The 25,371-nt window shown below is 42.8% G+C and overlaps 1 protein-coding gene across 4 annotated transcripts in view; it reads left to right on the top strand.

Moving 5' to 3' along the window:
• Positions 1-25,371, top strand: part of ZNF169 (zinc finger protein 169) — a 99,996-nt gene that overhangs the window by 48,608 nt on the left and 26,017 nt on the right. For 2 of the 4 annotated variants that reach the window (XM_017847080.1, XM_017847083.1), the window contains exon 1: positions 14,902-14,981. The exons of 1 other annotated variant lie outside the window; for it this stretch is intronic. The gene's annotated coding sequence lies outside the window, so the exon portion shown is untranslated. Of the gene's footprint in view, positions 1-14,901; positions 15,295-25,371 lie in introns of those variants that run through there. One more of the 4 variants, XM_017847081.1, reaches the window with a different exon arrangement.

The following is a 25,371-nucleotide window of genomic DNA, read 5'->3' as shown; positions in this document are numbered from 1 at the left end:
ATAAATTAGTACTCTACTTCTTCAGGTTGGTGTCAGCCAGGCTTATCAGGGAGCTAAACATTCACTCACACCAAGACCTGTGTGCTATACCCAAGCAGGGGGAATGCTGTTAAACAAGAAACTTTTGTTGAACATAGTCTCACATTATAATATTCCAAATATCCAAAATATAATTTTAAAAATCATACATAATACCAAGAACCAGGACAATTACAACTTTCATGAGAAAAAAATAATCATTATCAACAGATGCCAATAGTGATGAATCAGATATTGAAGTTCACAGGCTATCATAAAAGCAGCAGTCATAAATATGCTCTAGTAAGTAATTGCGAATTCTTTGAAACAAATGGAAACAATAGAAAATATCAGCAGAAAATTGGGAATATTAAAAAGAACCAAAGGGAAATTATTGAACTGTTAAAACAATAACTGAAATTAGCAACTCACTGAAGGGCAAAATAGTTAATTAAACATGACTGGAGTATGAAATAATGAACTCAAGCTGGGTGCAGTGGCTCACACCTGTAATCCTAGCACTTTGGGAGGCTGAGGCAGGTGGATCGCTTGAAGTCAGGAGTTCGAGACCAGCCTGGCCAACATGGGGAAACCCTGTCTCTACTAAAAATACAAAAATTAGCTGGGCATGGTGGCACATGCTTATAATCCCAGCTACTCGGGAGGCTGAGGCAGGAGAATCACTTGAACCCAGGAGGTGGAGGTTGCAGTGAGCAGAGATCACGCCATTGCACTCCAGCCTTGGGGACAGAGTGACACTCCATCTCAGAAAAAAAAAAGAAAAAAGAAAAAAAATTGAACTCAGTGACAGATACATAGCAACTACACAATCTTAACAACATAGAGAAACAGACTAGAAAAGAATGAATGGAGCCTCAGGGTCCTATGAGGCAATACCAACAGATGAAATATTTGTATCATCAGAGTCCCAGAAAGAGAAAAGAAAGAGTATGGGACTGAAAAATATTCAAGGAAATAATGGTTGAACTTTTCCCAAAGTTGGCTAAAGTTATAAACCTGTAGATTCAAGAGGCTGAGCTAACATAAATAGGATAAGCCAAAAGAAATCCATGCCAGTACACATTATAATTAACCTTCTGAAAACAAAACACAAAGATGTACTTGCTTCAGGCTGGGCACAGTGGCTCAGCCTGTAATGTCAGCACTTTGGGAGGCTGAGGCAGGCAGATCACCTGAGACCAGGAGTTCGAGAGCAGCCTGGCCAACATGGTGAAACCCTGTCTCTACTAAAAATACAAAAATTAGCTGGGCATGGTGGCGTGTGTCTGTAATCCCAGCTACTAGGGAGGCTGAGACAGGAGTATAGCTTGAACCTGGGAGGAGGAGGTTGCAATGAGCCAAGGTTGCGCCACTGCACTCCCACCTGGGCAACAGAGATTAGCATGGCCCCTGTGCAAGGATGACACACAAATTCATGAAGCCTTCCATATTGGAAAAAAACAAAAACAAAACTAAACACACAGAAAAAAATCTTGAAAGTAGCATGTGAGAGAAATGACACCTTACCTACAGGGGAAAAGCAATTAAAATGACAGCAGATTTCTCATCTGCAACCATGCATGCTAGAAGGAAATGGCACAACATTCTTCAAGTTGTGAAAAGGATTGTCGGTGGTGAAATCTACATCTAGCAAGAATATCCTCAGGAATGAGTAGAAAATAATTTTATTTCTCAGACAAATGAAAACAAAGAGTATTTGTTGTTAGCAGGCCTACCTTTTAAAATGGCTTAAAATGTCAAAATAGGAAATAAAAAGCACAAAGAGGCTTGGAACTTTGGAAAAGAACAATGGAATGAGTAAAATGGGAATAAATATGATGGACTCTCATTCCCTTCATGAATTTCTTACATCATATTTGATATAAAAATTTTAACATTACATGATATGGTGTTTAATGTATGTAGAGGAAATACTTAAGACAATTATACTTTAAAACTAGAGAGGGATTTCTACTTCTGAAAACATGGAATAGACATAGTTTTCCCAGTTTATCCCATTCAGTACAGATAAAATCCAACAGAAGTCTGTGAAAGGTGGAGGGATGAAGCCTGACTGATTAGGTACATGGAGACCTGAGGAAGAACATGGAAGCTCCCTTGGCTTTCTTTTAGCCTTGTATATCCCAAACTGGGTGCTAGAGAAGCCTGCAACACAATAATGCCAGTGAGCACAGGCAAAAATAAAGACCTAAGAAAGACTGACTCTTTAGTCAAAAGATCAGGAAAGAAGCAACCTAGCAAGAGATACAACTTAGATATTAATTTATCCACCTCAAACACTGCAGACAAAGTTCAGTCCCAGGCCCACCCCACAGATGGCTGTGTGGGAAACCTAGAATTCTACCACCCTTGCCAGGTTTTAATGAGGCACAGTGATCAAGTCAGAGAAAGCTGAGTGGGGAGCTGAGACTTTTATCCTTATGATCCTTATCCCTCCTCCCTCCACAGTGTCAATGGAGACTGTCTGTGGAACCTAGACTTCCAGCCCCATTTGGGCTTAACAAGGCACTCACATTCCCATACATGGGTACCAGAGGAGACCTAGTGAAGATTCAGGACTTTCACCATTACCTAGCAATAATGAAGCCACACCACTATGGTGTTAGTGGAAACCACGTGGGGAGCAGTATTAAGACACCCTGGTGCCTACCAGCGAGGGTGATATTAGCAGAGGCCTAAAGGGGAACCTGAACTCCTGTCCCACCTAGCAGTAATGAAGAGCCCCTTTCCTCTGGTGTCAACAAAGGCTGAGTGGGGAACCTGGATTTTCAATCCTGAAGCAGAAGAATCGCTTGAACCCAGGAGGGGGAGGTTGCAGTGAGCCGAGATCGCACCATTGCACTCCAGCCTGGGCAACAAGAGCGAAACTCCATCTCAAAAAAAGAAAGAAAGAAAGACATGTTAACCCAGAAGTCTATATCCAGAGAAGAATATCCTCCTTTGGCGTGTTCAAGACATTCCTTTTTTTAAGACAGAGTCTCATGCTAATACCCAGGCTGAGATGCAATGATGCTGTCTCAGCTCACTGCAACCTCCGCATCCCGGATTCAAGCAATTCTCCTGCCTCAGCCTCCTGAGTAGCTGGGATTACAGGCGTGAACCACCATGCCCAGCTAATTTTTGTATTTTTAGTAGAGATGGGGTTTCACCATGTTGGCCAGGCTGATCTCAAACTCCTGACCTCAAGTGATCCATCCACCTCTGCTTCCCAAAGTGCTGGGATTACAGGCACGAGCCACCGCACCTGGCCCCAAAACATTCTTAAAGGACTTAAAAGTAAATTTGTCACCAGCAGATATACCCTGAAAGAATGGCTAAATGAAGTCCTCTAAACAGAAAAATAAAACAAAGAGTCTTGGAACATCAGGAAGAAGGAACGAACAATAAGAAGAGAAAAATGTAGGTAAATCCAGTAAACTCTTAAGTTTTCTGAATAACTTTGTTGAAGCAAAAATTATATCACTGTCCAATGTGGTTCTCAATGTATACAAAGGCAATATTTAAGACAATTATAAATGAGGGCGGGTAGGGCAGGCACGGTGGCTCATACCTGAAATCCCAGCACTTTGGAAAGCCAAAGCAGGTGGATCACCCGAGGTCAGGAGTTGGAGACCAGCCTAGCCAACATATGAAACTCCATCTCCACTAAAAACTACAAATATTAGCTGACGGTGTTGGCAGACACCTATAATCCCAGCTACTTGGGAGGCTGAGGCAGAAGAATCACTTGAACCCGAGAGGTGGAGATTGCAGTGAGCCGAGATTGTGCCATTGCACTCCAGCCTGGGGGACAGAGCGAGACTCCGTCTCAAAAAAAAAAATAAAATAAATAAATAAATAAATAATAAATAAGGGAGGGCAAAAGGATGTAAAGGTAAATGAAGTTTCTTTTGAGATGGAGTTTCACTCTTGTTGCCCAGGCTGGAGTGCAATGGCATGATCTCAGCTCATCGCAACCTCTGCCTCCTGGGTTCAAGCGATTCTACTGCCTCAGCCTCCCAAATAGCTGGGACTACAGGCATGCACCACTACACCCGGCTAATTTTGTATCTTTAGTAGAGATGGGGTTTCCCCATGTTGGTCAGGCTGGTCTCCAACTCCCAACCTTGGGTGATCCGCCTGCCTTGGCCTCCCAAAGTGCTGGGATTACAGGCATGAACCACTGTGCCTGGCCGGTAAATGAAGTTTCTACACATTACTGGGACTGGTAAAACACCAATATTCAGGAAACCGGCAAGATATAACTATTTTATTTATTTTTTGAGCTGTATTACAGGCATGTGTCACCACGCCCAGCTAATTTTTTTATTTTACTAGAGATGGGGTTTCGCCATGTTGGCCAGGCTAGCCTTGAACTCCTGACCTCAGATGATCCACCTGCCTCAGCCTTCCCAAAGTGCTGGGATTATAGGTGTGAGCCACTGCACCTGGCCAATATAACTTTTATATATATATATATATTTTAATGGTTTAACTGGAAGTTGCTCCTAAGGGCATACAGCAAATCAAGAAATATTCAAGAAAGTCATGGTAAGAACAGCTAGAGTCTGTGGCACTTAAACCGGGGCACACTCTCTCCGTCCCCTAACCGCAGCTCAGAGTTTTTGGAAGCTCCATTCTGGGTAGTTGTGGCCATGAAGACAGGGCCCCCTCTCCTTCAGCTCCTAATCAGGGGATATGGCGTATCATAGGAGAGACAGGTTTCCAGCATTCCTCATCCTCTTTCATTCCAAGTTGAAGAGACTAAATTCCTGGTGAGACTGAGACCTTCCCCTACTCAACACCTACTCCTAGGATGGAAGCTCTACCCCAGCTGAACACACCAGAACAACTAGGCGGAATATCAACAATAGATGACTTAACTCTCACCAACTAGTTCTAACAGAACACTCCATCTTTAACAATGGAAAAATACACATTCTTCTCAAAAGCACATGAAACATTTTTTGGGATAGACCACATGTAAAGTAATCAAACAAGCCTCAGTAAAAAAGATTAAAACAAAGTATGTCTTTGACCACAATTAAGTAAAATTATAAATTAATAACAATGAAAAATTGGAAATTCACAAATATATAGAAATTTTAAAATACATTTTTAACCAATGGGTGAAAGAAATGAAAATGAAGTCACAACATACCAAAACTTAAGGGATGCAGCTAAAGCAGTGCTTAGATAGAATTTTTTTTTTTTTTTTTGAGATGGAGTTTCGCTCTTATTGCCCAGACTGGAGTGCAGTGGTGCAATCTCTGCTCGCTGCAACCTCCGCCTCTGGGGTTCAAGCAATTCTCCTGCCTCAGCCTCCCAAGTAGCTGGAACTACAGGAACCTGCCACCACGCCCAGCTAATTTTTTGTATTTTTAGTAGGGACGGGGTTTCACCATGTTGGCCAGGCTGGTCTCAAACTCCTGACCTCAGGTGATCCACCACCTCAGCCTCCCAAATACCAGGGATTACATGGGGGAGCCACTGCACCTGGTCTTAGATAGAAATTTATACCTGTAAATGCCTACTGCCGCGCGGTGGCTCACGCCTGTAATCCCAGCACTTTGGGAGGCCAAAGTGGGCGGATCACCAGGTCAGGAGATTGAGACCACCCTGGCTAACATGGTGAAACCCCGTCTCTACTAAAAATACAAAAAATTAGTTGGCGTGGTGGCGGGCGCCTATAATCCCAGCTACTTGGGAGCCCGTGGCAGGAGAATGGCATGAACCTGGGAGGCAGAGTTTGTAGCCAGCCGAGATCGGGCCACTGCATTCCAACCTGGGCGACAGAGCAAAACTCCGTCTCAAAAAAAAAAAAAAAAAATGAAGAAAGATACCAAATCAATAACCTAACCTTTCACAATAAGACACTGGAAAAAGAAGAGCAAACTAAAAGCAAGGAGAAGGAAGGAAATAATATAGTGTAGAGTTAAAATCATTGAAATAGTGATAGTAATAATAAAGAAAAGAAATGCAGTCTAAGTAGTTTATTTGAAAAGATCAAGGAGATTGACAAACATGTAGCTAGAATGAACAAACGAAAAAGATGAAACTAAGTAACTAAAATCAGAAATGACAAAGGGGACATTACTACTAACGTTAGGGAAGTAAAAATGATTAAAAGGAAATACTATAAAACTGTTTGCTAGGCCGGGCGCGGTGGCTCAAGCCTGTAATCCCAGCACTTTGGGAGGCCGAGACGGGCGGATCACGAGGTCAGGAGATCAAGACCATCCTGGCTAACACAGTGAAACCCCGTCTCTACTAAAAAAATACAAAAAACTAGCCGGGCGAGGTGGCGGGCGCCTGTAGTCCCAGCTACCCAGGAGGCTGAGGCAGGAGAATGGCGTGAACCTGGGAGGCGGAGCTTGCAGTGAGCTGAGATCCGGCCACTGCACTCCAGCCCGGGCGACAGAGCGAGACTCCATCTCAACAACAACAACAACAACAACAACAACAACAAAAAAAAAAAACCTGTTTGCTAACAAATTAGACAACTTAGATGAAATGAACACGTTCTTGGAATGATAGAAATTACTGAATCTGACTAAGGAAGAAATAGAAAATCTGAACATACCAAAGTATCAGGCCGTTCTTGTGTTGTTGCAGAGGAATATCTGAGGCTGGGTAATTTATAAAGAAAAGAAGTTTAATTGGCTCATGTTTCTTCAGCGTATACAGGCATGGCACCAGCATATGCTTGGCTTCTGATGAGGCCTCAGAAAGCTGACAATCATTGTGAAGGCAAAGGGAGAGCGAGTGTGTCACATGGTAAGATTAGGAGAGAGAGGGGGAATCATGCCATACAACCAAATCTTGCATTAACTCAGAGCACAACTCACTTATCACCAAGGGGATGGTGCTAAAGCATTCTTTATCTTTATTATTATTATTATTATTTTATCATCATCATCATTATTGCAGGGAGCCAAAGGCCCACGGGACATGACCAACTCAGCATTCTGCTGGAGGTTATATGATCAAACCGCAAACTGTTTATCATGAATGCAGGATGTGGGCAAACTCACACTGCCCTGCCACCAAAAGGTTTGCTGAGAGACCTCATTCCCCGGCGTGGGGTGCCTTGCAGTTACCTACTGAGAAAATTAGCGCCTATTGTTCAAAGGATGCAGTCTCACAATCCTGCTGTGAACCAAAGCTGTCTGATAATCACCGAGCCACCACCCCTGGCCTAACCCGTTCTTGAGGGATCCGCCCCTGTGATCTGCTCACCTCCCATTAGGCCCCACCTCCAACATGTGGAATCACATTTCACCATGAGATGTGAGGGACAAACATGCAAACCATATCAACCTATAACAAGAAAATAGATAGAATTCATAATGAAAACACTGCCCACAAAGATAAGCTCAGTCCCAGATGCCTTCCCTGGTGAGCTCTATCAAACACTTAAAGATGAATTCAGGCCGGGTGCAGTGGCTCACGCCTGGAATCCCAGCACTTTGGGAGGCTGAGGCAGGTGGATCACGAGGTCAGGAGTTCGAGACCAGCCTGACCAAGATGGTGAAACCCCGTCTCTACTAAAAATACAAAAATTAGTCGGGCATGGTGGCAGAAGCCTGTAATCTCAGCTACTCAGGAGGCTGAGGCAGGAGAATCGCTTGAACCCAGAAGGCGGAGGTTGCAGTGAGCCAAGATTGTGCCACTGCAGTCCAGCCTGGGTGACACAGTGAGATTCTGTCTCAAAAAAAAAAAAAAAAAAAATGAATCCATAGCAATTCTTCACAAATTCTTCTGAGAAACGAAAGAGGAGAAAACGCTTTCCAACTCATTCTTTGAAGCTAATATTGCTTCAATATTAAAATCAGAAAAAGACATCACGAGAAAACTACAAACCAATATCTCTTATGAAATAGGTGCAAATCCCTCAATTAAAAACTAGCAAGCTAAATCCAACAACATAAAAAAGGACTAAATACCACATTCGAGTGGAATTTATCCAAGAAATTCAAGATTAATTTAACATCCAAAAATCAATGTAATGCATCATATTGGTGGAACAAAGAACAAACCCCACAGGATTATCTTAATATTCAGAAAGAGCATTTGACAACATTTAAGTGGTTCTGTTCCACTTGAAGATTTATATCTTCAAGATGAAAACATTCAACAACAAACTAGGAGGAGAAGGTAACTTTATTGTGATGGTTAATTTTATTTGTCAACTTAAGTAGGCTAAGGGATACCCAGATAGCGGGTAAGACATTATTAATGGCTGTGTCTGTGAGGGTGTTTCTGAAAGAGATTAGCATTTGAATCAGTAGATGGAGTGAAATAATCACCCTCACCAGTGTGGGTGGGCTGCATCCAGTCCACTCAGGGCCCAAATAAAACAAAAAAGTAGAGGAAGGGTGAATTCTTTTTTTTTTTTTTTTTTTTTGAGACAGAGTCTTATTCTGTCCCCAGGCTGGAGTGCAGTGGCACAATCTTGGCTCACTGCAATCTCCGCCTCCCAGGTTCAAGCAATTCTCCTGCCTCAGCCTCCCAAGTAGCTGGGACTACAGGTGCCCGCCACCACGCCGAGCTAATTTTTGTGTTTTAGTAGAGACGGGGTTTCACCATGTGGGCCAGGATGGTCTCAGTCTCTTGACCTTGTGATAGGAAGAGTAAATTCTTTCTCTCTGCTGGAGCTTGGATGTCTGTCTTCTCCTGCCCTCAGATATTAATGCCCCTGATTCTTGGGCCATCAGGTTCAGGCCAGTACTTATATTATCAGCCTTCAGACTCAGATTGAATCATACCACTGGCTTTCCTGGTTCTCCAGCTTGTAGATAGTAGGTCATGGGACCTTTGAGCTTTCATAACCAGGTGAACCAATTCCCAAAGTAAATTTTCTTTTATGTGTTTTATATATGTACATATAAAATTGGTTCTGTTTCTCTGGAGAACCCTAATACAGATTTTAGTGCTGAGAGTGGTTTTAGTGGAACAGAATTTTTAAGATGAGTTTTCTGAATTGGTTCTGGAATTGGCTGTCCAGTATGAATTGATTTAAAGATGTTAATAATTCTATTTCCAGTGGTAAAGAGAGAGCACTGATAATCCGTGGCATGTTCATATAGATACACAAAATATCTACATTGGATACTCTCAATCAACCACGTATAAGAAGCAAGGAGATAAGTGACTTTGTATATGATACTTTCAAACATTTTTGGAAAACTAAAGAATATAATGATCTTGGCTAATGCTAATGTCACTGGACAAAGTGGTGAAAGAAAAGGACACACTCAGGGATTTGAATTCCCAGGTCAAGTGCTGCAGAAATGATCCAAGAGTTTCTAGGTGTACCCTGAAGGACAGCCTTATCTCCTACAGGCACAGGGCTGAAATTGCTGAAAAATCAAATGCAGAACCTCATTCTGTGATTGGCTGAATTACAGCACAAGTTGAACTCCAAGCCACGTAGGTGTCTACTCTTAAAGTGAGGACATTGGAAAAGAATGGAGTTCTGTAAACTTGGATGACTTCAATAAGGCTAGAGACATTGAGCCTCCAAACTCTGATGAATCTTTCTGCCAGTGGAAGAGGTCTCCCCAAACCCAGTGGCGTTGGCCTCCAAACCTGCAGTGATGTTGGTCTTTCCACGTCTGCCTGAGGGGATGAACCTTGCATTGCCTGAGGAAATGGTAAAGACCTATCCTGAGGCAGTTGTCTTGCAAGACACTGCTGGTTTTCCTCAAGACCCATATGCACCACCCCTTTTCATTTCTAAACCTATACCTAGACTGAAGTCCCAGCAGGTCCCTAAAGATGAGGTACAAAGTGTAACCCACGAGAAGGTATACTATATTCCAAAAGAACTGCTTGATTTTCTAGTTTAAACAAGCAGAAAGCAGGGAACATGTTCAGGAATCAATATCAAGGGTGTGGGGTAACAGGGGAAGGAACAGAAAGTTGGATCAAGTCGAATTCATTAATATGAGCCCACTAAGCAGAGATTCTACACTTAATGTTTCAGCTCAGGACTCAGAAAGGGCTCTCACAGTTTGGTTGGTTGGCTGAAATGTGGATCCAAAGATTGACCACTGTGAGTAACTGGAAACATGCAACTTCCCTTTGTTTATTTGTTTTGTTTGCTTGTTTTTGAGACGGAGTCTTGCTCTGTCGCCCAGACGAGAGTACAGTGGTGTGATCTCGGCTCACTGTAAACTCTGCCTCCTGGGTTCAAGCGATTCTCCTGCCTCAGTCTCCCAAGTAGCTGGGATTACAGGCGTGTGCCACCATGCCTGGATAATTTTTGTATTTTTAGTGGAGACTGGGTTTCACCATGTTGGCCAGGCTGGTCTCGAACTCCTGATCTCAGGTGATTTCCCCACCTCGGTCTTCCAAAGTGCTGGGATTCCAGGCGTGAGCCACTGTGCCCAGCCATCATCTGTTCATTATTCTTATTTTCCCTGCTCTCTTTTGAATTGAGTATTTTTAATGATTTTATTTGTCTTTTGTTGGTTCATTGGGTATATGTTGGTTGTGTTATTTCAGTTATATCTTCGAGTTTATATTACACATCTTTAATTTACCACAATTTACCTTCAGTGGTATTATACTATTTACACAAAGTAGAACTTTACAACAGTGTGCTTCCATTTCAACCCTGGCCTTTGTGTTATCATAGTTATGCATTTTACTTCTATATATATCATAAACATCACAATACCTTCTTATTACTTTAAAAGTTTATTATGTATTAAAGCTATTTAAATAGAACCACAGCTTTTACATATTCTTTCTACTGTTTTTCATTTCTCTGTGTGGATCCCTATTTCCATCTAATATCCTTTTCCTTTTGATTGAAGGACATCCTGTTTTTTCACTGGGTAAAAAATTCTAAGTTGATACATTGGCTTTTTTTTTTTTTCAGTGCTTTAAAGATGTTGCTCCTTTTACCTTGCTTTTTTTTTTTATTTTAATTTTGAGATGGAGTCTCACTCTGTTGCCCAGGCTGGAGTGCAGTGGCACAATCTCGGCTCACTGCAACCTCCGCCTCCTGGGTTCAAATGATTCTCCTGCCTCAGCCTCCTGAGTAGCTGGGATTACAGGCGCACACCACCACTCCCAGCTAATTTTTGTATTTTTAGTAGAGACAGTGTTTCACCATGTTGGTCAGGCTGGCCTCGTACTCCTGACCTCATGATCTGCCTGCCTTGGCCTCCCAAAGTGCTGGGATTACAGGTGTGAGCCACCGCGCCCGGCCACATTTTTTATTGAATGAAATCTGCCGTGATCTTTGTTCATCTGTACATAATATGTCTCCTCTTTCTGGCTTTTTAAAACAAGTTTCTTTATAGCTGCTTTTAAGCAGTTGTACCTTGGTGTCGTTATTTTCATGTTTCCTTTGTGTGGGCTTCACTGAGATGCTTTAATCTGTTGGCTTATAATTTTCATCAAATATTTTTCATAATAAAAATTTTCATTTGAGTAATTTTATCCCTGTTTTACCTTGAATAGTTTCCCCTTCCATGTCTTCAGGCTAACTTGTTTTGCCCCTGAGATGTCCAGTCTGCTGCAATACCAACTGTGTCAGTCAAGATCCTCCAGAGAAATAGAACTAATAGGATATATATGGATACATGTATACACAGGATATATAAAGAAAAAAGTAATAGGATAGGAAAAAACTAATAGGATATATGTGTGTGTGTGTGTATATACATATATATTCTATCTGTTCATCTGTTTATCAAGAGGGAGAGAGATACTGATTTATTTAAGGGATTGGCTCATACAATTGCAAGGCCTGGCAAGTCTGAAATCTGTAGGGCAGGCAGGCTGAAAATTCAGGTAAGAGTTGATATTGCAATCTTGAGTCTAAAATTCCTAGGGCAGGACAGCAGCCTAAAACATCAGGGAGGATTTCTGTTAAAGTCTTAAGGCAGAATTCCTTCTCTGGAAACCTCAGATTTTGCTGTTAAGGCCTTCAACTGATTAGATGAAACCCTCCCACATTATGGAATGCAGTTTCCCTTAAAGTCAACTGACTGAAAATGTTAATCACACCTGTAAGATGTCTTCATGGTAGTATCTAGACAACTATTTGACCAAGTAATTGGTCATTGTAGTGTAGCCAAGTTGACATGTAAAATTAATCATCATGCCATCCAGTATGGCATGATGCATAGAAAAACTCTTCCAGAAGTGTTTCCTGTAGTTTCTTGAAGTTGTAGTTATAATAAATGTTTTAATGCTCTTATCTTGGTTTTTCTTTTCTTTTCTTTTTTTTTTTTTTTTTTTTTTTTTTTGAGACGTAGTCTGGCTCTGTCGCCCAGGCTGGAGTGCAGTGGCACGATCTCGGCTCACTGCAAGCTCCGCCTCCTATTTTTTTCTTTTTTAGACAGGGTCTTGCTAGGTTGCCCAGGCTGGTCTGGAACCCCTAGGTTTAAGCAATCATCCCAATCGTTTTCAGCAGCCTCCTAAGTAGCTGCAACTACAGACACATGCCACTGTACCCACCTTGTGCCCTTACCTTTTCATTATATTTTCTGTGTCATTTCTATTTGTTGACTTTTCTCTTCATTTTGGGGAATGTGTTCTTTGCATGCTAGCATTTTTAAAATTGGAATTCTAAAATCCAGGGTCTCAGGATGGAAGCAGGGCTAAGAATAGAAAAAAAAAAAAAAAAAATCCCCAGTTTTGCCTTATTGGATGCTGGATAGTTTTGTATTCTTTTAAATATTCTTGAGCTTTTTATCTGGGATGCGGTTAAGTTACTTGGGAACAATCTGATCCTTTCTAGTCTTGGATTTAAGCTCTATTGGGTGAGACCAGAGAAGCATTTAGGTTGATTTTTGCCCCACTAGAGGCAAAACTGTTCTGAGCACATGACTTGCTGCCGTGTGAATTCACGTTTCCACTCTGTCTGCTGGGAACAGGCATGACAGTGTTGATGTTCTTTTTGAGCTCACAGTATTGCTCTCTAACCCTTTCTAGTGTTTTTTACCCCTAATTTTGAGGAGTTTCCTCACATGTACATGCTGGTCAGCACTCAGCTAATACCTGAGGAAGAGGACTCTGCACATCTCTGGCGTTCTCTCTCCCTTTCTGTACTCTGCTCTGTGAACTCTAGCTGCCTAGGCCTCCTCAGATTCCCAGTTCCATCTCCTCAAGTTGAACTCCGTGCTCCACTTGAGTTTCCTTCTCCGTGCTGTGACTTGGAAATTCTCTCCATCTGCGGGAAGTTTAAGGGCTCGCCTGCATCATTACCCACGTCTTGGAGATCACTGCTCTTCATTGTCTCATGTCAAATGTCTTCAAATGTTTCATATATTCTGTCCTTTTAAGTGTTGATTAAGGTGAAAGGCTAAATCTGGTTCCTGTTATTTCATTTTGAGAAGAAGCAAATAGGAAGTAACTTAAAAATACCACTTTTATCAAATTCTTAGAAAAAGAGTATGTCTCATTTTGCAAAGACTTTGGTATGTTTCTGAGCGTATTATTCTCTTACACCACATCTGTAGTGTCAGTTACTCAGGAGGCTGAGGTGGGTGGATCACTTGAGCCTGGGGAGGTCGAGGCTACAGTGAGCCGAGACTGCACCGCACTCCAGCCTGTGTGACAGAACAAGACCCTGTCTCAAAAAAAAAAAAAAAGAAAAGAAAAGAAAAAAAGAAAGTAGAAGGATGGTTACCAGAGGCTAGGAAGGGTAGTAGGGGGTGGTGGTGGATGATTAATGGGTACAAAAAATAGAAAAATAAATAACACCTGGTATTTGCTAGCACAACAGGCTATAGTAAAAAATTTAATTTTACATTTAAAAAGATGAGTATAATTGGATTGTTCCAAACACAAAGGATAAATGCTTGAGGTGATGGATACCCTATTTACTGTGATGTGATTATTATGTATTGCATGTTTGTAATACATAATATTACATCTCAGGTAACCCATAAATACATCCACCTACTATGTACCCACAAAAATTAAAGGTACAAAAAGTTAAACTGACAAAAAAATAGGGGTGTAGCCAGACGTGGTGGCTCACGCCTGTAATCCCAGGACTTTGGGAGCCTGAAGTGGGAAAATTGCTTGAGGCCAGGAGTTCCAGACCAGCCTGGTCAACATAGCGAGACCCAGATTATTTTTCTTCTTTTTTTTCTTGAGAAGGAATCTCACTCTGTTGCCCAGGGTGGAGTAGTGGCACGATCTCGGCTCACTGCAACCTCCACCTCCTGGGTTCAAGCAATTCTCCTGCCTCAGCCTCCTGAGTAGCTGGGACTACGGGCGCCCATCACGATGCCCGGCTAATTTTTGTATTTTTAGTAGAGACGGGGTTTTACCACATTGGCAAGGCTGGTCTCGAGCTCCTGACCTCTGGTGATCCGCCCGCCTCAGCCTCCCAAAGTGCTGGGATTACAGGCATGAGCCACCGCGCCCGGCGGCGAGACCCAGATTCTAAAAAAACAAAACAAAAAATTAGCCGGGTGTGGTACTATGCACCTGTATTCCCAGCTACTCAGAAAGTTGAGGTGGGAGAATTGCTTGGCCAGGAGTTTGAGGCTGCAGTGAGCTATGATCACACCACTGTACTGCAGACTGGCCGACAGAGAAGACCCCTTCTCAAAAAAGAAGTAAGTAAATAAAGTACAGAGATGCAAAATCACAGATGTGAATTTGCAGGATGGAGGACAAGTAACATCTTTTTTTTAAAAAAAAATTAAATTAGAAGGACCGTATAAAAAGTTAAATAGAAAGACTTAGTGCTCACCTGACCTCCCTTCTCATGGACCCGAAAGTTAGATTTTACTTTGTGATTTTTCACAATTTCTCCTGGATGCTGCGGTCCCGCCCCTCGCGGCATTCTGGATGTTGTAGTTCCTCGCTCCAGGGCATCCACGGTAGGGTAGTTGCGCGCCCCGGGGCAGTCTGGGTAGTGTAGTTCCGTACCCAGGGGCGGTCCAGCTCGCGTACTTCCGCGTCCCGCCATCGTCTCCCGGTGTGGGGTGAGTGTCCTTTCACAGTTCTGGTGAGCTAGCCCAGAGGTGGTCCCCGCTTCCGCGGCTCTTCCACGGGAAGGAAGATCGGGAAAGCTGGCATGGGCAGTCCATGCTGTGGCCACATGTTCCATGGTGTTTGAGTGTCGGCTGTGGGGTCTGGGCGTGCGCCGTCCACCCCAGAGAGAGGTCTTGGCGGAGGTCCTCTGGTGGGGAGGGGGCGTTGGCGTTGTTGCGTGCTTTTGGCGGGGCTTTGGGCCCAGTATCTTGACCTGGAGGGGCCAGTGCAGGCCTGGGACCGACTTCCCGAGCTACTCCGCAGGTGCGTCCCAGGTACTTTGGGGGCCGTTGAGTGGGCTCTGCCTGGGGTACCCAGACAGCATCCTGCCACCAGCATAGCGCCATTCGGTCCCACCAGCATAGCGCTATTCCCTCCCATCATCGCGTCCCGGAGGTCTCTGGGCCAGCAAATGTGGCTTTGGGGGACATGATATCCTTGGTTGGAGCAAACTTCTCATTAGTGGGAGGCACGCGGCTTGGGCATCAGTCGGGTTGTTTATTTATTAAATTTTATTTATGCATCAGTCGGGTTGTTTGTTTATTAAATTTTATTTATTTATTTATTTATTTATTTATTTATTTATTTATTTAGTTTTGAGACGTAGTCTCTCTCTGTCGCCCAGGCTGGAGTGCAATAGCGCATTGTCGGTTCACTGTAATCTCCGCGCCCCCCACTCTCCCACCCGCCGGGTTCAAACAATCCTCCTGCCCCAGCCTCCAGAGCAGCTGGGATTACAGGCGCCCGCCACCACGCCCGGCTAATTTTTTGGTCTTTGTTTTGTTTTGTTTTGTTTTTTGAGACAGAGTTTCGCTCTTGTCGTCCAGGCTGGAGTGCAGTGGCGCGGCCAACCTCAGTCCGGTTATTTATTAGGACTCCTGTGGCTGGCTGGTGCACCGTGGTGGTGATGGTGCAGCTTGGCCGCAAGGACTGGGGTTTGTGGGGGAGGACTGTTTGTGGATAGATATCCAGACTTGGTCTTGATAGTGGGGGTACCCCTAGGGCCATGCGACTCGGGTCAGTAGCCTTAGGGTCTGGGGCCCTGCTGCGCCTTGGTTAGTTGAGAAGGGCTCGGCTGGAGTTAGACATCCCTGGGTTGTGGGTTACATGGGTGCGTACTTGTGTCCAGATTGTCAGCGTCTGCAGCTGTGTGGCTTCCTCGGACTTTGGGACTCTTCCGGGAGCATGGGTTGCAACAAGTAGAATGGTGCCCATAGGGCCAAGGAACGTTTTTCTCAAGCCCCAGGGGACTGTTGAATGACTCCTTGAATTCCTGGAGGTGGAGGAAGAAGTTGGGTGGAAGGCATCCAGACGTACATTTTTTTTTTATTTATGAGGTGAAGTCTCGCTCAGTCGCCCAGGCTGGAGTGCAGTGGTGCGATGACAGCTCACTGCAACCACCATCTCCTGGGTTCAAGCAATTCTCTGCCTCAGAGTAGATGGGACTACAGGTGCCCACCACCACGCCCGGCTAATTTTTTTTGTATTTTTAGTAGAGATGGGGTTTCTTTCTTTCCTTTTCTTTTCTTTTATTTTCTTTCTTTCTTTCTTTTTTTTCTTTTTTTTTGAGACGGAGTGTCGCTCTGTCGCCAGGCTGGAATGCAGTGGCGCGGCGTGATCTTGGCTCACTGCAGACTCCACCTCCCGGGTTCAAGGGATTCTCCTGCCTCAGCCTCCCGAGTAGCTGGGACTACAGGCACGTGCTGCCACACCTGGCTAATATTTGTATTTTTAGTAGACAAGGGGGGCAGGTTTCACCATGTTGACTAGGATGGTCTCGATCTCCTGACTTCGTGATCTGAAAGTACTGGGATTACAGGCGTAAGCCACCGCGCCCAGGCCGCGCCCAGCCAGAGATGGGGTTTCACCATGTTGGTCAGGCTGGTCTTGAGCTCCTGACCTCGTGATCCATCCGCCTCCGCCTCCCAAAGTGCTGGGATTACAGGCATGAGCCACTGCCCCCGGCCAAGACCTACATTCTTATTTCTAACTTTTCAGAATGAAAACATTGCAAAGATATCCAGAAGTAGTTATGAAGTTCCATGGATTCATCACCCAGCTTCACCACTTATAAATGACTGACCTGTCTTCTTTCCCCCAAATCTGCAACCCCAACTGTGGATCTCTTTGGAAATTGTCTCTTTCACTTAGGGGTCTATACCAGGATTTGCTGTCTTGAGTGACCCTTCATAGTGTGAGTTCAAATCCAGGTCTCTCCCTTTGTCGCTGTCACTTTGAGCAAGGTACTTAACCTCGTGGAGCTGCTGTGAATGTAGAATGAAGTAAAACTTGTGTATGACACTTCTGTGATGTAGTGCTTTAAAACAAAATTCAGATGTCATATCATTTCATCTGCAAATGGCAAAAACCACCATTACTTTTGCACCATCCTAATACTTCAGTATACATCTTTCATAAATAAGGAATTTAAAGAAAAACAACTTCAGCATTAACGATCATACTCAACAAAATTAACCGAACTTATTTAATATCACCTATACAGGCTATGTTGTTTCCCTATTTATCTCAAAAGATGCCTCACTACAGATGTTTGTCCACCGCAAAGCTTTCCTGAGTTTTCTCTGGCAGAATTACTTACAGTGTCCTTTTTAGTTGCAGAGCACTTTATTACATGAGGACTCCACGGCTTGCATGGTACATCTCAACTGTCCGACTGTCCCAGTGGTTTTGAGATAGTTCTTTGAGGGGACAGGCACCTTGTCTGGCTCCTCATGGGTCACTGACACAGTGCTTGGCACCCACCTGGACTGTGCAACTGATTAACTCTGAGGGTATGAGGAGTTGTCCTTTTTGCCTGGAAAAGGAAGTTCATGGAGGATAGAAACTCAGATGGAAAAAGGGGGTTAGGCTATTACTAGGGAAAGCCTAGGGTGCCAAGATTGTGTGTGGATCTCATCTGCGGTCAGCGGGATCTACTGCCGGGTTCTGACAAGAGAAGGGTCATGATTTCTTTTTTTCTTTTTTTTTTCTTTTTTTCTTTTTTTTTTTTGACACAGAGCTTTGCTCTGTCGCCCAGGCTGGAGTGCAGTGGTTCGATCTCATCTCACTACACCCTCTGCCTCCCGGGTTCATGCGATTCTTCTGCACCACCATGCCCAGCCTTTTTTCTTTGTATTTTTAGTAGAGACGGGGTTTTACCATGTTGGCCAGGATGGTCTCAGTCTCCTGACCTTGTGATACGCCTGCCTTGGCCTCCCAAAGTGCTGGGATTACAGGCGTGAGCCACCTCGCTTGGCCGAGAAGGGTCATGATTTCTAACTGCCCTCATTACCCTATCTCTCTGTTCCCTTTTACAGTGAAAGTCATCAAAACAATTGTCTGCACTTGATGAATGCAGTTCCTTTCTGTGCATCATCTGTTTAATTTCTAAATATTGTGGGGGGAGGGTTCTAGATATACTTACTGACTTCTTATTTAATTCCATTCAGGTCAAAGAACAAATGATGTAGAATGTCAGTCTTTGCAAATGTATTGGGAGTTATTTCCCAACCCAGCATGTAGTGTGAGTTGGGGAATGTCCCAGAGGCCCTTTAAAAGCATGTGCATTCTGTTGTGCAGTGGTGTACTAATATCAGTTTGGTCAAGTCAGTTATTATGTTCAAATCTTATTTCATTATGGATTTTTTTTTTCTAGTTATTTTATCAACTGTTGTGGCAGGGTGTTAATTCCAACTAGGACTATGGAATTTGCCAGTTTCTCCATTGAATTCTGTCAATTTTTGCTTCACATATTTTGAAGCATTGTTACTATAAGGTGCATACACATTTATCTTTGTTATATCTTCCTGATGAATTGACTGTTTTATTATCATGAAACATCCCTTTGTATCTCTGGTAATACTTTGTCTTGAAATATAGTTTATCTGATAGTTATATACCCATTCCAGTCTTGTTATGTTTACTCTTTGCATGTTCTATCTTTTCTCATTCATTTTCTTTCAACTGACCTATGTCTTATATTTAAAGTCTTTATATTGTAGACAACATATCGTTGGGTCTTGCTTTTTTTTTTTTTAATCCATTCTGGCAATCTGTGCCTTATTTATTTTTAGAGATGAGGTTTTGCTATGTCGCCCAGGCTGTTCTCCAACTCGTGGGCTCAAGCAGTCCTCCTGTCTCAGCCTCCCAAAGTGCTGGGATTACAGACGTGAGCCACCGTGCCCAGTCTGTGCCTTTTAATTGGAATGTTTATTTCATGTAATTATCAATACAATTAGATTTAGGTCTCTTTTACTGTTTTTTTTTTCTTCCTCTGTTCTTATTCCTGCCTTCCTTGGGCCAGTTGAACTTTTTTTTTTTTTTTAACATTCTAATTTAACTTAATTTAATATAATTTAATTGCCACTTAGCTATACTGCTTTGCATTTTTACTTTATATTTTTAGTTGCTGCTTTAGAGATGACAGTATACATTTGTAACTCTTCACAGTCTATGTGATCTTGTACAACTTCATGTAAAATGAGGGATCTTGTAATTCTGGTACTTGTACCTACTTACTCCTTCATTCTATGTATTGAATCTTCATGTGCTGCCAATCGCAATGCAATTTTAATATATTTGCTATAAACAGTCTTTTATTTTATCTTTTTGAGGTGGAAGCTTGCTCTGTCGTCCAGGCTGGAGTGCAGTGGCACAATTTTGGCTCACTGCAATTTCCGCCTCCCGGGTTCAAGCGATTCTCCTGTCTCAGCTTCCCAAGTCACTGTGATTACAGGCATACACTAACATGCCCAGCTAATTTTTGTATTTTTAGTAGAGATGGGGTTTTACCACGTTGACCAAGTTGGTCTTGAACTCCTGGCCTCAAGTGATCCACCCACCTTGGCCTCCCACAGTGCTAAGATTACAGGCGTGAGCCACCGCGCCTGGCCTCAGTCATGTATTTTAAAGACATTAGGAGAAAAAGATAGTTTTTTTGGGGTGTGAACATTATTTATCATTTCTGGTGATCTTCAGTCACCACAGAAAATCCAAGTTTCCATTTGGCATCATTTCTCTTGGGTTTGCAGAAACTCTTACAGGGCAGTTCTGCTGGCAATAAATTTTACTGGTTTTCTTTTACTCGAAAATGTCTTTGAAGCCTTTTTAAAAATCAGCTTTATTACAAAATCACAACTCTTAAGTGTACAATTTGATGAGTTTTAAGTAATGTATATTGTTGTATAACTGATTTGCTCCTTGTCACCGAAGTTTTGCCTTTCCTAGAATTCCACGTAAATGAAATCATATAGTATGTATTCTGTTTCTGCCTTGTTCCTTGATCAGTAGTTTATTCCTGTTCCTTTCTATTGTATTCTGTTGTATGAGTCTGCTACCTTTTATTTATCCATTCTCCTTTTCTGTTGTTTTGATTGTTAGGTATAGTAATTAAGCCACTGTGACCATTCTTGTACAATTCTTTTCTTTTCCAGGGTTCATTTACTAGGCTGATGTATAACTCTTTCTGTGCCCTATTTTTTAAAAAAATATCTCTTGGGTACTTTGGGAATTGCTAGATCATATGTATGTTTAACATTAAAAACCTGCCATACAGTCTTCAAAAATAGTTATAGCATTTTACAGTTGTGTACCTGGACCAAACTGAGGGTCAGGCTGCTATTTCGCCTGGCCCGATAACGTGACGCAGATGAACTGGGGAGGAAGAGTTTTTACTTCTATAACTGGTTACGGGCAGAAGGCCTGGGAATCGTCGCAAAACTCAAAATTACAAAGTTTTGCCAGGCGCAGTGGCTCACGTCTGTAATCCCAGCACTCTGGGAGGCTGAGGCAGGCGGATCACTCGAGGTCAGGAGTTTGAGACCAGCCTGGCCAACATGGTGAAACCCTGTCTCTACCAAAAATACAAAAATTAACCAGGCTTTGTGGCAGGCATCTGTAATCCCACCTACTTGGGAGGCTGAGGCAGGAGAATCACTTGAGCCTGGGAGGTAGAGGTTGCAGTGAGCCAAGATCGCCCCTTTGCACTCCATCCTGGGGGACAGAGTGAGACTCTGTCTCAAAAAAATAAAATAAAATAAAATAAATTACAAAAATTTCCAGAGCTTATATACCAAGCTCTATCTCTACGTGTAAGTGTGCCTTCATCTAAAGACATAAGTGATTAACTTCCTTTAATCTATAAGGTCTGAGTCCTGAAGACCTTCCTCTGGAGCCTTAGTAAATTTACTTAATCTAAATGGGTCCAGCTGCTGGGGTAATTACTGTTATTTTATCTCCTGCTAAATCATGGAGGTTTGGGGAGTTCCCTCAGATCCTCAATAAACTTGTTTGTGGAGGCCTAGGGAGTTTCTTCAGACCCACAATAAAACTTGTTTAATCCTAAATGGGTTCTGTTAAGAATTCCTTAGTTATTTACAAAAATTAGCCGGACATGGTGGTGCTTGCTTGTAATCCCAGCTACTCAGGAGGCTGAGGCAGTAGAATTGCCTGAACCCGGGGGCAGCGGTTGCAGTGAGACAAGAAGATCACACCATTGCACTCCAGCCTGGGTGGCAGAGAGAGACTCTGTCTCAAAAAAAAAAAAAAAATTGTAAGTTATTTTGTCATGCTTTAAGGCCTGGGAAAGGCGTAGGCAAAACTCTTGATGGGCTTTTGTTACATCCCAGCCTTTGTATAAGGGCACTGGCTTTTAATATTTAACTTAACCACACAGTCAGTACTGAAGCAGTTCTTGGTGCGACCTGACCTGCCACAATTCCCACTGTCAATCTGCACATGATTTCTGTCATGCTTGTATATTTATTTATCACGAGAATTGTAGGGAGATAGGGCATCATAATCTTTCTGGCTACTTCCTGCCGAGATGTGGTCATTGTTGCGGAGCACCGAATGCAGCGCTGGAGTGGAAGAGTTCAGTTTGTTCCCAGTAGTACTCTCTGTTTTGGGGGCTTAGAGGCAGTGCCTGCTGAAACATAATAGTATGCAACAGCAACACATATAAATAGGTTGCTGCTGTTTTCTTCTGGAGTTTAAGTTGTCTAGTCTTCAGTTCACAGGGTTTCAAGAAGGCACAGCTTAGGGTTCAGTGGTTTCAGATTAGGAAAAATGGGGAAAAAGGAAAAGAAGGAGGAAAGATTTGAAAATAGTATTTTGGAGACCTGTAGACAGAAAAATTAGAATTTAATCCAAAGTGTAGAATATAATAAAAGCTAAAAAAAAATCAGGTGTAACTAGAATTTAACAACAGGTGTACTATAGTTTCTGAAACATAATTTTTCTGTCTCCAGTTTCCCATTTTTATTAAAAGATAAATCATGGTAGGACTGGTTTTCTTCATTGTACTTGGTCTAATTATTTGTGTACAGTGCAGGAAGAATAATTATATTTCACGTGGGCGTTCTAAATTGGCTTTGATAGAACTTTGTTTCATAGAAGGAATCTGAGATAAGACTTTTTAACGCCAAGCCCAGCCATGGATTTGTATCAGCAGATACCTATCAGTTAGGTGAATACCTCTCGTCGTGAGGTTCTAGGATAACTTGGGGTTCCTGGCCTGTCAGAAAGTGATTACTTACCACAGATCAGAAACCCCATACAGGGACTGTGTACACAAAATATGAGGCCAGTTTCCAAGGACTTTATTGGCTTTATAAGTGAAGTTCGATTCGTTAAAGGAGAGCACATCATTCCAGTTAAAGCCTTGGTAAAATACCCATTGTAAATTGAAAATACTGTTTAAGTTGACAATGCATTTAATACACCTAACTAACCTGCTGCACATCAGAGCGAATCTAGTCTACCTTAAATTTGCTCAGCATACTTACATTAGCCTACAATTGGGCAGTCATGTGCCCACGGTGGTTGGGGCACAGCTTGGTTTTGTGTATTTCAGGGAGGCATGAGACATCAATCAAATACACTTAAGAAATACATTGGTTTGGTTCAGAAAGGACAAAATCATCTGGCAACACGGTCCGCTATAGAGTATGGGTTATTTACCTTCACGATTGTGTGGCTGGCTTGGAGCTGTAGCTTGCTGCTGCTGCCCAGTATTGCAAGCCCTGGAAAAGATTAAAATTCCAGATCTGAAGTAGGGTTTTGAGTGCACATGGTGCTTTATGCCTTGTAATCCCAGTGCTTTGGGAGGCTGAGGTAGGAGAATCGCTTGAGGCCAGAAGTTCTAGACTAGCCTGGACAAACAGTGAGACCCCATCTCTATAAAAAAAAAAAAAAAAAGCCAGGCGTGGTGGCACACATCTGTAGCCACAGCTACTCTGGAGGCTGAGGCAAGAGGATTGCTTGGCCCCGGAAGTTGGGGCTGCGGTGAGCTATGATTGTGCTACTGCATCCAGCCTTGGTGACAAAGTGAGACTACCTCTCAAAAAGTAAATGAAAAAGAAGTATGGTTTCTACTGAATGTGTATTGCTTTCACACCATTAAGACATCAAAAAATTGTGAGTAGAACCATTGTAAGTTGGGGACTGTACTCTTTAAATTTTAGTCCTTTGAAATTGGAGATTTGTTTTATATGCCTCAGTATTGCATCTACTTTGGTGAATATTTTGTGTACACCTAAAGGATATGTGTTCTGTACTTGTTGGGTTTGATGTTCTGTAAATGTCCATTAGATCAATACTGTCCAGTAGTGTTTTCCAGATCATCCATTTCCTGACTTATTGTCAATTCACTTTTCCATGAACTGAGTGAGGTGTAATAACTTTTCTTAACTATGATTATGCATTGGTCTATGTCTCTTTTCCTATTCTGTCATTTTCTTCCTGTATTTTCTCTCAGTCCATGGCTTGTCTTTTCCTTGTCTTATCAGTAATGTAAAATAGGAGTCATGAAGGGGGCCTCCTCGCCTTGTTCCTGATCTCAGCGGGAAAGCATCTAGTTCCTCAATGTGATGTCAGCTGTAGGCTCTGCACTCTCTCTTTTTTTTTTTTTTTTTTTTTTTGGCGACAGTCTCACTCTGTCCCTTAGGCTGGAGTGCAGTGGTGCAATCTCGCCTCACTGCAACCTCTACCTCCCGGGTTCAAGTGATTCTTCTGCCTCAGCCTCCCAAGTAGCTGGCTGCCAGCTACCATGCCCAGCTAATTTTTGTATTTTTGGTAGAGACGGGGTTTCACCATGTTGGCCAGGCTGGCCTCGAACTCCTGACCTCAAGTGATCCTCCCGCCTCAGCCTCTCAAAGTGCTGGGACAGCAGGCGTGAGCCACTACACCTGGCTTGCACTTCCTTTTTATTTAAGCATAGCCACAATTATTTGCAGAGGACATTGGTTAGACCATTTTTAACCTAACTTATAAACAGTATAAATTGTATTGAACTTAATTTTTTTGTGTTATCTATGATAACATTTTAAAAATGTTATCTAATATCTAATCATGTGCAGGTTTCCTCAATTGCCTCAAAAATGTCTAAACAAGGTTCACACATTACAGTTGATTGGGGTCGCTCTTTTTTTTTTCCTTTGAGATGGAGTCTTGATCTGTCGCCCAGGCTGGAGTGCTATGACGCGATCTCGGCTCGCTGCACCTCCACCTCCCAGGTTCAAGTGATTCTTCTGCCTTAACTTCCGGAGTAGCTGGGATTATGGGCGCCCACCACTATACCCAGCAAATTTTTTGTGTTTTTAATAGAGATGGGGTTTCACTATGTTGACCAGGCTAGTCTTGAACTCCTGACCTGGTGATTTACCCGCCTTGACCTCCCAAAGTGCTGGAATTACAGGTGTGAGCCACTGTTCCCAGCCAATTTTTGTATTTTTAGTAGAAACGGGATTTCACCATCTTGGTCAGGCTTGTCTTGAACTTCTGACCTCGTGATCCATCCTTGGCCTCCCAAAGTGCTGGGATTATAGGCATGAGCCATTGCGCCTAGCCGATTGGTGTCTCCTTAATTCTCTTTTTATTCTGTAAGATCTGTAAGAGCTCTTTCTATTCTATTTTTTCTACTGTATTTTTAATGCTATTCATTTGTTGAAAGTGTTGCATTTTTTGAAAATTGCAAACATGTTAGTTCACACCACAGAACGTTTGTATCATTTCTTAATGACTGTTCCCTCCATATCCAGAATATCACAATCATACTGTTGACAAAAAGAGTCAAACTCTGTAAAATATTTTTAGAGATTTATTCTGAGCCAAATATGAGTGGCCATGTCCCGTGACACAGCCCTCAGACGATCCTGAGAACACCCAAGGTGGTCAGGGTACAGCTTGGTTTTACATATTTTAGGGAGGCATGAAACATCAATCAAATCTATTTAAGAAATACATTGGTTTGGCCGGGCGCGGTGGCTCAAGCCTGTAATCCCAGCACTTTGGGAGGCCGAGACGGGCGGATCACGAGGTCAGGAGATCGAGACCATCCTGGCT

This window comes from Rhinopithecus bieti, unplaced genomic scaffold, assembly GCF_001698545.2.
Source record: "Rhinopithecus bieti isolate Rb0 unplaced genomic scaffold, ASM169854v2 scaffold_29034, whole genome shotgun sequence".
Classification (NCBI taxonomy): Eukaryota; Metazoa; Chordata; class Mammalia; order Primates; family Cercopithecidae; genus Rhinopithecus; species Rhinopithecus bieti.
Note: the sequence above shows the minus strand (reverse complement) of the source record. Positions and strands in the feature narration are given on the sequence as shown.